The following is a 12,500-nucleotide window of genomic DNA, read 5'->3' on the forward strand; positions in this document are numbered from 1 at the left end:
GAAAGCCTTAGGTATCAGTTCCTCGGATTGTTATGTAATCTATGGGATGTAAGTTTGAAAGTTCATGTCTGGAACCTACAGTCGAGGTGCATTTTATTTCCAATAACTTAAACCCATCCATAACTGTTCTCGTGTCGACACAAATTGTTGGCTGCACTGGCATTAGCTGCTTTAGACGTCAAGTTCTGATAACTGGGTGAGTCATTGTATACGTCTTTATATAGTTTAATCAACACAGAGCAATCCTTTCTTGGGGTGGGACACCTTTCATCAATCTTGCTCTTCTGTTTATTATATTTTGTAATCTCTCAAGTCGCACTTTTGGTAGGCTGTAACAGATAGAGTTACAGTAATCAATCATGGTAATCACAAGTTTCTCAAAAGGACATTCTTGCTAACATTTCTTGACAAAAGCAATGTTTTTAAGGTGAAACTCAGTGATTCTTACTACATTATTTATTTGAGCACTGACAGACAAACTGCAGTCTAGTGATGCAACTATACCCAGTCACGAACTCTACTATATATCGGGACCAAGTTGTCAATAATGTTCATTTGGATGCAACCAAGATCTCTTAAGAAGTTTTTCTTTCCAACCACCATAATCTCCGGTTTTTGTTATGGTTTAGTTTTAGTTTAATTTATGTCCATTCAATGACGCTACGAAGATCGTGGTTTAATTTCTCGTCTGTAATATAAATGTCATTTATGGAGAAGTAAAATTGTGCATCATCTGTAAATAGTTTTAACTTCACTCCATGACAGTAATACATTTGGTAGACCAGTAGTATAAATATAAAAACGGATTAGGCCTAGGGACACATCCCTGTGCTTAAGGGTTCATATGATGAGTAAGAATTTCCAATTCGCGCAAAATAGTTTCTGTCACCTAAGTCTCTAATAGCCGCTATCTTGAATTTTACAAAATGGCTGCTGTGGAAAATATTTTCATCAATAGGCGAGTTTATAGATAACCTAAAGCTTTAAATTTTTAACAGCTAAACTTCTATTTCTAAGCCAAAGAATCCAATACTCATAGTTGCAGATATATTGATACATTTGTTATAGCAGTTATTGCAAATACGAATTTTATGAAATAAATTATCACAAAAATGTTTATCAAGTAGACTAATTATTTTAGTAGGTCTATAATATGTACGTTGAACATTTTCCTGAACCCTACATGTAAGTTAGTGGTGGTTGTATTATAAAGGTGTTTTTTTTTTTGCAGGCTCTAAATATGAGTGACAAATCACAAGTTGATTAAGAAGCTACTTGTCAAGTTAAGAGTCCATCAATTGGAGGCAGTGCAAGCTGTGCCAGTCTGATGCTGGAAAGGAAGAGTTGGTGCAACAACGTCAGATAGACTCCTACTAGCGTGTGCTGGACATAGTGGAAGAGAGGGCCAGTGTGCATAATGGCAATTATGTTGAGATCCAATGACGAGCATATAACTGTATAAAGAACACACTCTATATAAATCCAGAAATCTAGCATCGAAGTTGCTAAGCAAATGTAACTAGCAAAGACCAAATCCAGTGTATCATAGAAAGTAATTCACACGCATTAGCTACTGGCAGCCACACAGCCAATAAATGTGGTCTGAAAAGAGAAAGCACTAAAATAGACGAATCAGGCCCATCCATAGATGGCTCTTCAACACCTTTGAGAGGTCATATACAGGGTGGGCCACAAAAAGAGGGACACAAATAAACTCATATTTTCTAAGAAAATACCTTTTTCATTCTTAATTTTCCGGTGCGGTAGACAGAAGACCTGCAAGTTTTGTCTGACAGCAGGGTGGACCACTACGATCACTTTTCAGTGGAAGAGAGGACCAGGATTGTTCAGCTGTATTTTGCAACTAAGTCGCCTACACTGGTTCACAGACACTTTTGACACGAACATCCTGAGAAGATAATTCCACATTGTCATACTATCACACGCTTGGTAGAAAAGTTCAGAAACATTGAAAATGTGATTAACAATATAAAAGGCCATTGTGGTCCAAAAGTCAGAGCAAGAATACTAGCAAACATAACAGACGTCAGGGACCACTTGCAACAGTCGCCCAGCAAGTCCACCAGAAGGCTGACACAGGAAGTGGGCATTTCCAGGTCATCTGTGCGCCGAATCATTCAGTGATTTAAAGCTGTTCCCTTACAAGGTTCAGATTCTTCAAGCACAAACCGAAGCCAACAAGACTGAAAGCTTTGAGTTTGGCCAAACCATTAGTGAGCGTATTGAGAATGACCCTCAACTTTTGGACAGTCTTCTCTTCAGCGACGAGGCGCACTTTCATTTGAGTGGGCATGTGAATAAGCAATACTTTAGGTTTTCGGCCAATGAACAGCCTCATGAATATGTTGAAAAACCTGAGTGTAGAATAAATGACTGTGAGGTGTGCACTTGAAAAGAGTGGTATTTATAGCCCATACTTCTTTGAAGAAGATAATAATCATCAAGTGACACTGAATTCAGACCGATACATCAAAATGCTTCGAAGACGCTTCATTACAGTATTAAGGAGGAAAAGAGCTTTTGACATGAACACTGTTGTGTTTTTAGAAGGATGGTGCACCACCTCATTGTTTTGACTGCACTCTTCAGCACCTTAGGCAACACTTTCCAGGTGAACGATTAATCTCAAGGAGGATCAATAATCCATGGCCGCCCCCACCCCTCATCTCAGCCGGCTGGACTACTTTCTAGGGGCTCCCTGAAGGAGAGCGTATGTTGAGAATCCAGACACAATGGACAGATTGAAAGAAAACATAAGGAGAGAGATCCAGTGAATCACTAACGACATGTTGGAGAGAGCTGTCAACAGTTTATATATGAGAGTGGCAAATGTCATCCTACAGCGAGTGGCCAGAATTGAACATACAAATCAATAACTACAGTAGCTAAAAATTCATCAATTTGAAAATGCTTTTGTACAATAAAACTTTGACACATTGTCAACGTCTGGTGAAAAGACTTTTGCACAAATACATATATATATATAGAAACTGTAACAATTTTATTTTGTCCCTCTTTTTGTTGCCTACCCTGTACATGTCCACTGTTCAAGGAACAATGTAGGCAGATGTAGGGTTGGATTTGCTTTCGGGAAATTTTTGACTGTAGGCCACATCATTTTCTCTTGCGCATGTTGTAGACACCTGGCTTCACTATCCCATAATTGATATGTGGGACTTCAATGCTAAAAGTTAAGGTCAACTGGTCTGATAATTATATTGACTTTACCTCCTCCTTTCACAATTTGGAATTCTCAATTGTTTTCAGTATTTCTTGAATAATTCAACTTGCAATTCTAGTGGCTGGTTTGTCATTAGGCTTACTTCACATGTGAAGTGCACTAAGGAATTCCTTTGCTAAACAGGGCTTGCTTCGACTATCCTTGCCTATCTTGGTCTCTAATTCCTACACAGATGAAAAAAATACATGAAAGATCGACATTAATTTTTGAAAACGCTTTTAAAATACACACACGCACACACACACACACACACAAAAGAAATTATCTCAATACAAACTGGCAGGCAGGACAAAGCTAGACTCTAGAGATTTCTCCCTCGTGTGCAACAAAATAAACTCCAACGACAAAACATTGTCAGCATTCTATAATCTAACCTCGTTCTTGAGATACTTCCCGAATCTACGTCTTCTTTTCAAAACCGTCACGTTCCAGAATCGCTCCTGTCCAGCGACTCATGGAACCTCCATGTCCAAGAGCTGTCGGCGTCATTCAAGTACCTTCCGCTTGCTTGTTGAGCCCATGAGTACCCAAAGGATGCGGAAGAGAGAAGTTTATTTATGAATTTAAATAGACTTGTTAAGGCCTAATTGCAAATGTGTTGTTTTTGCAATGCAGCTTCAATATTTCTTGATTGCGTCGGAGAAAAATAAATTGAAAGAAGTGCGTGTACTGATCTTCATCAAGTATCACAGCATTACCTAAGATAAATATATGTAATTGTAATAAAAACCCACTTGAATGAAAATACTGCTAATGAATGTGCATATGAAATATGGTAAAACTAAAAACAAATATAAAAACATTTCATTTCCAAAGTTCTCACCTGGAATGTCGCGTTTCATCGCCATCAATTTACTTTGAAACAAACATCCGAAACAATAAGACAAGTCTTCCAAAAAATCTTAACGGGAAATTGAAGCGTAATGCTGATGTCGGGAAATTGCATTGCCATTCAAACTAAAGTCATATCGAGCAACTAAGCGGCGGGGAAGTATACAAGGCAAATGAAAAGTCCCACATGCCAATCAATTGGATGGAAAGCTGAATTGAAGAAACAATTTCCAAACTCAAAAAATCCTTGGCAAGAATATTCTGTCTACCTGCATACGAACTTCACCTGTAATAGATTAAAATTACAGGTGAATTTCGTATAAAGGTGGACAAGATATTCTTCTTGATCGAAAGAATGAATTTCTAAGGTCGTCAGGTCAACAGAGTTTGCTAATATTATAACTATTGTTATGGCCACTTTCCGTATTACTGTATGTCAGTTACGAGTAGCTTTTGTTTCTAAATGCAACATAGCATTATCTGCTATTCTAGAATACACACCCACACACACATACACAACACACAAAGTAAATGACCAATTAGTATATGAAATTGAAATAACTTTTGTTTATTGTCTAATTTCTGTGAGATAAAGATGTCAAGATGATCCTCTGTCGTCTTACCGTAAAGGACCACAGTGATTGCATATAATTGCAATAAATTATTAAGCCTATTATGATGTAACAGCTTCTTCCCATCCTTGTATGAAAGTTATTGTTTACATCCTATACGAAATATCGGTTCTAAATACGTACATATTGGAAGATGTTTTACTTCTCAATTCTATTTTCCTTTAACATATTTAATAACTAATTTCCATTAATGACCTCATTAAAAAGTCATAGATGAAAGTGAAGCAAAGCAAGTCAGAAGCTCTTGGACACGATAGTTCAATGATTCGCTGTACAGGAGCAATTCCCGAACGTGATGAAATTGGAAAGAAGTCGTGGACATCATAGTGGAGTCGATGAGAAGAACTCGTTCCACTGAAGTCAAGACAGCCTGTGTAAGTGTCTATTTTTTCTCTTATTTACAGACATCAGAAAAGTCTTTTGATTGGACGTATTTGCAACACCTTTCAGTGACATTTTTTTTTTTTTTTTTGAAACGAGGAGGGAAGTTTTCTATTGAGATTATTACTCTGTTTGTATTTTTAAAAACTAGAAACAGTTACACAGATTACCAATGTTGCTCGATTAAAAGATTAAGTTTGCGTGTTGTAAAGCTTGCATTAATTAACATATGCCTTTGATGCTTTTGCAGAGCTAATCCACTGAAAGACGTAAAACTATACAGAACAATAACAGACTGTTACGAGGGTTATTTTAGTGCTTTTATTTCCACATTCGTTTCAGATCTCAAATTGAACCTTTACCGCTATTGTACAAATTTAGTTTTTATTATGGTTGTCATCAAATGTGGTCTTATTGATTAGATAAATAAGAATATAGAATTTCTTTATGTATTTTGCGAATATATACACTTTACACATGTACGCGTGTGTGTGTGTGTGCGTGTGTGTGTATGTGATACTTTTATGAGCAACACTAATAGGCCACATATACCTTTTAATATCGAATTCACTCTACCTCATGATGATTAACCAAATTGGAAATCCTTTTCATAAAAAGTACCTCTGTCCAGCTGTGATTCTTTTTTTTATTTCTTCTAAAACGAGAGCAGTAATGAGACGGTGCTTTGCTATCAACGAGTACTGAAAACCAATTTGACGGGTTATTGCTTCATTGAAAGCTGTGATCAGGAACTGTGGTCATTATAAACTAAAATATCTGTAGGCTGCTCTCTAATAATAATAATAATAATAATAATAATAATAATAATAATAATTCTATTGAAAAGCATTATACATAACACACAATTCAGCTAAGTGTACCCAACTCACAAAATAAAATAATTCAGACAGTATAAAATGAGGCAACACGATGTAAATGCCTCACTGAAAGTTGTGATCAGTAACTGCAACAATAATAATGGTAATAATATTATCACAGACAATATCATAAACTAGCTTTGCAAGCTCGAAACACTAAAGCATGAACATTAACATTACATAAATCATTCAATATAGAATAAGTTAATAAATAGCAGCAAACTACCACTTGGAAGATTTATTTCTACCACTGTCTGTCACCTTAAGCTTTTTCAATTCACTATGGAAAGTATCTTTACCTTTACACCCTGTATAAAGACATCTCTTGTACAGTATACTGTACTTAAGCGTCAACTAACTGCAGAAGGCGGAACTTTTATTGCTGATTTTGCTTTTCTTTGATGACTGGGAAGTTTGTAACACTTGGCCAATTTTCTATATTTTTTTTTAATTAACACTGGGGATTTTAACTTACTAAAGCAAGCCACAAATATCTTTTGATGTCAAATTAACTCTGCCATAGGATTATAAGTCCAATGGAAAATTATTTGATTAAAGATAAGTACTTTTGACGGGCCAAACATTATATATATATATATATATATATATATATATATATATATATATATATATATATATATATATATATATATACAGTATATATATATATATATATATATATATATATATATATATGTATGTATATATGTATATATATATTAAATATATTATATATATATATATTTATATATATTTATATATATGTCATATATATATCATATATATACTGTATATATATACATATATATATATATATATATATATATGTGTGTGTGTGTATACTGTATATATATATATATATATATATATATATATATATATATATATATATATATATATATATATATATTCTGTGTGTATATATACACATATATGTATACACAGAATATATATATATATATTATACATATATATATGTATGTATATATATATATATATATATATATATATATATATATATATATATACATACATATATACAGTATATATATGAAATATTTAAGGGTTGTGGTGGCTAATTGGAAACGACCCTGCCTGGCGTTCCGCTGGATTGGAGTTAGAGTCCCGATCAAATTTGATAGTTTCTTGTAGTGTCTGCAACCTCACCATTCTTGTGAGCTACGGATGGGGGTTTTGGGGTAGCCTAGAACTTGACTTCTGGAATCATCAGCAGCCATTGCCTGGCCCTCCGTGATCCTAGTTTGGGTGGAGAGGGGTCTTGGACGCTTTAGGGCATTGTCCTGCTGGGTAGGGCAATGACGCTGCCCTTTGCCTCTGCCATTCATGAGTGGAATTTAAACCTTTAAAACCTAACTTTGCTTTGAACTATAATGGGTCGAATGCGGTGATTAAGAACAATGTCTTGGACAGCGGACTCCGTAGACACAATCTTCAAGAGAAGTGCCCTACCAAGAGGCTTGACTAAGCCTCACCCAAAGGATGTGAGGTCAGTTGATGAATTCTGACTCCTTTGGGATCCTGTAAAATTCTGTAGGTTACAACCTCCACCACTCTAGGATTTTTTTCTTTTTCAGCGCCAATGGCCTTCGTCAATTTCACGCACGCTCTGGCCCCTATTTTCCGCCTCACTTGCTTCTTACATCTTGCCTCTCGGTGACGTTTTTCTCCTCTCCTTTAATGCTTATCTCACCTACTTCTCCTCCTTCTCCACTTTTCTCTTCTTCCTCTCCTCCACGTCGTTCCATACGATCTTAAACCTCCCCTCCTAAACTCTGTCCCTTTTACTCGTGCACTCAACCTCCAACAATAATCCTCCCGAACATAGTTTGGTGTCCGCTCTCTCTCTCTCTCTCTTTCTCTCTCTCTCTCTCAAATATATAAATGGCCATTTCCCATCCACAACTGTATATTAAGGGCCTTCAAAATCACTGAGTCGGTTGCCATGGTGACGGAAGCTGAGAGGAAACAAGATATTTGACCATCTAAATTTGAGTCAATATCAATTACTTGCAGCCGAGTGTTCCAATCTCGTTACATTTGCAAGAAAAACTTTTCTCTATGTATTGCTCTTCGGTTTACAACGGATGGACCAGATTTTGATATTAGAGACGAATTTGAATCTCTCTCTCTCTCTCTCTCTCTCTCTCTCTCTCTCTCTCTCTCTCTCTCTCTCTCTCTCTCTCTCAAAGATGCTATTTGTAATTCCAATGCGTATTCTTTCTTTTCCAGATGGGTCTCCACTAAGCTTTTAAATTACCTCCTTTATTTTTCTATGAACTTTACAGGAAATCATACTTTACAGTATAAAGTATGATTGCTCTTTTAATCAAATATATGGAGTATATAAAAATATCATCTCCTATTTAGAAGTTTAATCATTCCAATGTATCAAAAGCCAAATCATTCTCAAAGTATTTCCCTAGTAATAATAATAACAATAATAATAATAATGGTAATAATACTAATAATATTAATAATAATAATAATAATAATAATAATAATAATAATAATATTGCTTAATAGGCTACAACCCTAGTATGAAAACCAGTATGCTATAAGCCCAAAGGCTCCAACAGAGAAAATAGCCCAGTCAGGAAAGGAGATAAGTAGATAAACTACAAGAAGTTTAAGAACAGTAACAACATTAAAACAAATCTTTCATATTTAAAAATATAAAATCTTCAAAATAAAAGGACCTAAAACAAAATATAGTTTTATTATAATTATTATAGGTAATAGTTTGGCCAGGCACCAGTCACCCGTTTAGATACTACCGTTAGAGTTACTGTGAACTTTAACTGACCGGACAGTACTACAGGGAATCTGTCTCTGGTTACGGTTAATTTTTTCTCTGCCTACACATACACTTAATAGTATGGCCTATTCTATCCACAAACTCCTCTGTCCTCATACATCTGACAACACTGAGATTATCAAGCAATTCTTCTTCACTCAATGGGTTAACTACTATACTATAAATTTTATAGTATAGTAGTTAACCCATTGAATTGTTTGGTAATCTCAATATTGTATATAGAATTTAACCCATTGAGTGAAGAAGAATTGTTTGGTAATCTCAATGCTGTCTATAGAAGTTAACGCATTGAGTGAAGAAGAATTGTTTGGTAATCTCAATGTTGTATATAGTAGTTAACCCATTGTGTGAAGAAAAATTGTTTGGTAATATCAATGCTGTCTATAGAAGTTAACGCATTGAGTGAAGAAGAATTGTTTGGTAATCTCAATGCTGTATGTAGAAGTTAACCCATTGTGTGAAGAAGAATTGTTTGGTAATATCATAGCTGTCTATAGAAGTTAACGCATTGAGTGAAGAAGAATTGTTTGGTAATCTCAATGCTGCATATAGAAGTTAACCCATTGTGTGAAGAAAAATTGTTTGGTAATATCAATGCTGTCTATAGAAGTTAACGCATTGAGTGAAGAAGAATTGTTTGGTAATCTCAATGCTGTATATAGAAGTTAACGCATTGTGTGAAAAAAAAATTGTTTGGTAATATCAATGCTGTCTATAGAAGTTAACGCATTGAGTGAAGAAGAATTGTTTGGTAATCTCAATGCTGTATTTAGAAGTTAACGCATTGTGTGAAAAAAAATTGTTTGGTAATATCAATGCTGTCTATAGAAGTTAACGCATTGAGTGAAGAAGAATTGTTTGGTAATCTCAATGCTGTCTATAGAAGTTAATGCATTGTGTGAAGAAAAATTGTTTGGTAATATCAATGCTGTATATAGAAGTTAACGCATTGAGTGAAGAAGAATTGTTTGGTAATCTCAATGCTGTATATAGAAGTTAACCCATTGTGTGAAGAAAAATTGTTTGGTAATATCAATGCTGTCTATAGAAGTTAACGCATTGAGTGAAGAAGAATTGTTTGGTAATCTCAATGCTGTATATAGAAGTTAACCCATTGTGTGAAGAAAAATTGTTTGGTAATATCAATGCTGTCTATAGAAGTTAACGCATTGAGTGAAGAAGAATTGTTTGGTAATCTCAATGCTGTATATAGAAGTTAACGCATTGTGTGAAAAAAAAATTGTTTGGTAATATCAATGCTGTCTATAGAAGTTAACGCATTGAGTGAAGAAAAAGTGTTTGGTAATATCAATACTGTCTATAGAAGTTAACGCATTGAGTGAAAAAAAATTGTTTGGTAATATCAATGCTGTCTATAGAAGTTAACGCATTGAGTGAAGAAAAATTGTTTGGTAATATCAATGCTGTCTATAGAAGTTAACACATTGAATGAAGAAGAATTGTTTGGTAATCTCAATGTTGTATATAGTAGTTAACCCATTGTGTGAAAAAAAATTGTTTGGTAATATCAATGCTGTCTATAGAAGTTAATGCATTGAGTGAAGAAGAATTGTTTGGTAATCTCAATGTTGTATATAGTAGTTAACCCATTGTGTGAAAAAAAAACTGTTTGGTAATATCAATGCTGTCTATAGAAGTTAACGCATTGAGTGAAGAAAAATTGTTTGGTAATATCAATGCTGTATATAGAAGTTAACGCATTGAGTGAAGAAGAATTGTTTGGTAATCTCAATGCTGTATATAGAAGTTAATGCATTGTGTGAAAAAAAATTGTTTGGTAATATCAATGCTGTCTATAGAAGTTAACGCATTGAGTGAAGAAGAATTGTTTGGTAATCTCAATGCTGTGTATAGAAGTTAACGCATTGAGTGAAGAAGAATTGTTTGGTAATCTCAATGTTGTATATATTAGTTAACCCATTGTGTGAAGAAGAATTGTTTGGTAATCTCAATGCTGTATATAGAAGTTAACGCATTGTGTGAAAAAAAATTGTTTGGTAATATCAATGCTGTCTATAGAAGTTAATGCATTGAGTGAAGAAAAATTGTTTGGTAATATCAATGCTGTCTATAGAAGTTAACGCATTGAGTGAAGAAGAATTGTTTGGTAATCTCAATGCTGTATATAGAAGTTAACGCATTGAGTGAAGAAGAATTGTTTGGTAATCTCAATGCTGTGTATAGAAGTTAACGCATTGAGTGAAGAAGAATTGTTTGGTAATCTCAATGTTGTATATAGTAGTTAACCCATTGTGTGAAGAAAAATTGTTTGGTAATATCAATGCTGTCTATAGATGTTAACGCATTGAGTGAAGAAGAATTGTTTGGTAATCTCAATGCTGTATATAGAAGTTAACGCATTGTGTGAAAAAAAATTGTTTGGTAATATCAATGCTGTCTATAGAAGTTAACGCATTGAGTGAAGAAAAATTGTTTGGTAATATCAATGCTGTCTATAGAAGTTAACGCATTGTGTGAAGAAGAATTGTTTGGTAATCTCAATGCTGTATATAGAAGTTAACGCAATGAGTGAAGAAGAATTGTTTGGTAATCTCAATGCTGTATATAGAAGTTAATGCATTGTGTGAAAAAAAATTGTTTGGTAATATCAATGCTGTCTATAGAAGTTAACGCATTGAGTGAAGAAAATTTGTTTGGTAATATCAATGCTGTCTATAGAAGTTAACGCATTGAGTGAAGAAGAATTGTTTGGTAATCTCAATGCTGTATATAGAAGTTAACGCATTTAGTGAAGAAGAATTGTTTGGTAATCTCAATGTTATATATAGTAGTTAACCCATTGTGTGAAAAAGAATTATTTGGTAATCTCAGTGTTGTCATATGTATGAAGTCAGAGGAGTATGTGGAGAGAATAGGCCACACCATTAAGTGCATGTGTAGGCTGAGGAAAACTGAACAGTAACCAAAGAGAGGGATCCGATCTAATACTGTCCGGTCAGTTAAAGAACACAATAACTCTCTAGCGGTAGTATTTCGACGGTGACTGGTGCCCTGGCCAACCTACTACCAATAATAATAAAGAAAAGAATATTTTGTTTCAAGACCTTTTACAGTATACTGTATATATGGAGAATGTATACAGTATTATGGAGACGGCGATTCATTACCAAGAAGTCAATAGTACAGAGAGAGAGAGAGAGAGAGAGAGAGAGAGAGAGAGAGAGAGAGAGAGAGAGAGAGAGAGAGAGAGAGAGAGAATGCGTCTTGTGAGGAATAGTCTAGATGACCCTTCTTTGCAACAAATAACGAGTCTACTTTACCGAAACATCAGTTCACTCTTTGATTCTACGTAATTAGAGACTGGAACAGTTTTTACCCGGAACACCTGTAAACAAAACACTCGTCTCGTTTACTGAATTTGAAAATAAGAAAAACTGAGTGAATTTTCCGGGAAAATATTTGTAATTAAAAATCTAATAAAACACCAAAACTATTCCTAATAAGTAACAGGATAAGGTAATATGCCCTCTTTAGACGAACAGTTGACCTAGGGGATTCACACTATCATTCTTTATTGTACTCTTCATTTCCTCGTCTTGCAAACTTTCTCTTTCCCTTTAAAGGGAGAGGGGGGGGGGGGGGGGGCGGTGCAAGGAAGTACTCTTGGCATGAGGTCGGTTGCCCACTACCCGTAGATG

This window comes from Palaemon carinicauda, chromosome 13 (assembly GCF_036898095.1).
Source record: "Palaemon carinicauda isolate YSFRI2023 chromosome 13, ASM3689809v2, whole genome shotgun sequence".
NCBI classification, from domain to species: Eukaryota; Metazoa; Arthropoda; class Malacostraca; order Decapoda; family Palaemonidae; genus Palaemon; species Palaemon carinicauda.